We start from the raw sequence: 3,069 nt of genomic DNA on the forward strand, positions 1-3,069 counted from the left end.
AAGGAGAAAGCTGCCAAGATGCCTACTCAAGAGGAGGCATCTGAATATTTCCTGAAAACCAAACAAGAGCAGCTTGGTTACTTGATTGCATCCACCCTGCGGATTGAGCAAGGACTAGCCACCCTAACTCAGAACCAGGCAAGCTTAGAGAGGATCATGGAACAAAAGTTCTATGACTTGGATGTCAAAGTGACAGAGATTCAGACTGCAGTGGAGCAGCTCCAGGATGACATGCAGGAGAGGAGAGGCAAGACTACAACTGATGCCTTTGCCAGAGTGCCACGATGTCCGAGGTCGTCTGCAGTGCCAGTTGCTGACCCCAGAGCCACCACGTCTGCACCAGCTATAGCCTCAGTTCCACCAGCTCCAGCGTCCACTTCAGCCTCGACTCCGACCACGTCTACAGATGGCTTCGTACTTGGAGTGCTCCGGACTCCACCACCACCTGAAGATCAAGCCTGAGTGTCGACTTAGCACTATGCATTTTCTAGGAACTTTTTGGTAACTTGTTGCCAAAGGGGGAGAAAATGTATAGATCATAGGCTTCGAGAGAGAGTGTTGCTTTTATTCTCTCTTGTTTTATTTGGTGGTTTTTCGAACTTTGTTTGCTTTTGTGTGAGATACTATGTCATTGCTCGTGAGACATTGATGATCATGTGTTTGATCATAAGCTACACTTAATGTTTGCTTAATATTATCATCTTATCTATCTTATGTGATCATTCACTATTCTTGGTGATGAGTGCATGTATTTCATTCTTATCATTTTAAGCGCTCCACCAAGATGTATGTGACATGGAAGAGTAACCCATGACTCTAACTCTTTGTGCATTTGCAGTCCAAAGCAAATTTTAAAAATGCACAAATTTAGGGGGAGCTCTTACTTGTCACATACTTCTCAAAGCGACGATATATTTCATGCTTATTATCATTTGTCGAAGCTTTGACCTATATGTTGTCATCAATTACCAAAAAGGGGGAGATTGAAAGTGCAACTATCCCTAGGTGGTTTTGGTAATTCATAACAACATATAGCTCATTGAGCTAATGCTATTCCAAGATGACTATTTCAGGAAAGCTCAATGATTGGCATGGCATGGATGTGAAAGTGGAACCCTCAAAATGCTAAGGATAAAGGATTCGCTCAAGCTCAAAAGCTCAAGACTCTTCATTTTATATTTTAGTGATCCAAGTTCACATTGAGTCTTTAGGAAAAGCCAATACTATCAAGGAGGGATGAGGTGTTGCTTAATGAGCCTCTTGCTTCATGTGCTTAGTGATATGCTCCAAAACCCTCAACTACTTTCCCATATCCACATATCACCTAAACCCTAAGCCAAACTCGGTCCTACCGATTCTTTCTATCCGGCGCCACCGAGTTTCACTTGTCATAAGCCACTGCCAAACCCTAGCAATTCGGTCCTACCGATAGGGATCTCGGCCTCACCGAGATGTGATTGCAAACTCTCTGTTTCCCTTTCATAACTTTTCGGTCTCACCGAAAGAGCGAATCGGTCCCATCGAGATTGCAGTGTAAACTCCTTGTGTCCTTTTTGTAACTTTTCGGTCTCACCGAAAGAGCAAATCGGTCCCACCGAGTTTACCTGACAAACTCTCTGGTTAGCTTATTACCAAACTCGGTCTCACCGAGTTTGTGTAATCGGTCTCACTGAGATTACGTTATGCCCAAACCCTAACCATATCGGTCCTACCGAGTTGCATGTCAGTCCCACCGAAAATCTCTAACGGTCACTAGGTTTACCTTTTCGGTCCGACCGAGTTTGTTGATTCGGTCCCACCGAGATTGGAAAACTGTGTGTAACGGTTGGATTTTGTGTGGAGGCTATATATACCCTTCCACCTCCTCTTCATTCATGGAGAGAGCCATCAGAACACATACACAATTCCAACTCATATGTTCTGAGAGAGAACCACCTACTCATGTGTTGAGATCAAGATATTCCATTCCTACCATATGAATCTTGATCTCTAGCCTTCCCCAAGTTGCTTTCCACTCAAACCTTCTTTCCACCAGATCCAAATCCTATGAGAGAGAGTTGAGTGTTGGGGAGACTATCATTTGAAGCACAAGAGCAAGGAGTTCATTACCTACACACCATTTGTTACTTCTTGGAGAGTGGTGTCTCCTAGATTGGCTAGGTGTCACTTGGGAGCCTTCGACAAGATTGTGGAGTTGAACCAAGGAGTTTGTAAGGGCAAGGAGATCGCCTACTTCGTGAAGATCTACCGCTAGTGAGGCAAGTCCTTCGTGGGCGATGGCCATGGTGGGATAGACAAGGTTGCTTCTTCGTGGACCCTTCGTGGGTGGTTGCTTCTTCATGGACCCTTCGTGGGTGGAGCCCTCCATGGACTCGCGCAACCATTACCCTTCGTGGGTGGAGCCCTCCGTGGACTCGCGCAACCGTTACCCTTCGTGGGTTGAAGTCTCCATCAACGTGGATGTAGGATAGCACCACCACTACTAGGAAAAGGGCTATAGATGGAAATGACACTAATGGCGCACCAGACAAGTGGTGCGCCATTAGTATATACTAATGGCGCACCACCTTCTGATGTGCCATTAGTGTTGAAACTACTAATGGCGCACCCTGACCACGGTGCGCCATTAGTACCAATTTTTTTTTGAACTAGTGCGCCTGTCCAAACATACTAATGGCGCATCCCCTGGTGGTGCGCCATTACTAGTTGTAACTAGTAATGGCGCACCAGCCAGAAGGTGTGCCACTAATGTTTTTTTTATTGCTTTTATTCCTTTTTTTTGCAAAAGTTCTAATGGCGCACCACCAGGGGGTGCGCCATTAGTAACCTGGATTACTAATGGCGCATTTGTTGCTGGTGCGCCATTAGTAAGTGGGCAGCAACAAGATATTTTGGACAGCCTCTCCTCCCACACTCACTTTCTCCCCACTTCATTCTCTCCACCGCCTCCTCCTTGTCTCGGGTGCCTCCTCTTTTTCACCTCATTTCCACCATACATTCATTCAAATTAAGTGGTTAAGTTACCTTGTTTTGCTAGGTAAGTAAGGGGGGAAGCTATATTTATATTGT

The sequence above is a fragment of the Triticum dicoccoides genome, chromosome 5A (assembly GCF_002162155.2).
Source record: "Triticum dicoccoides isolate Atlit2015 ecotype Zavitan chromosome 5A, WEW_v2.0, whole genome shotgun sequence".
Lineage (NCBI taxonomy): Eukaryota > Viridiplantae > Streptophyta > Magnoliopsida > Poales > Poaceae > Triticum > Triticum dicoccoides.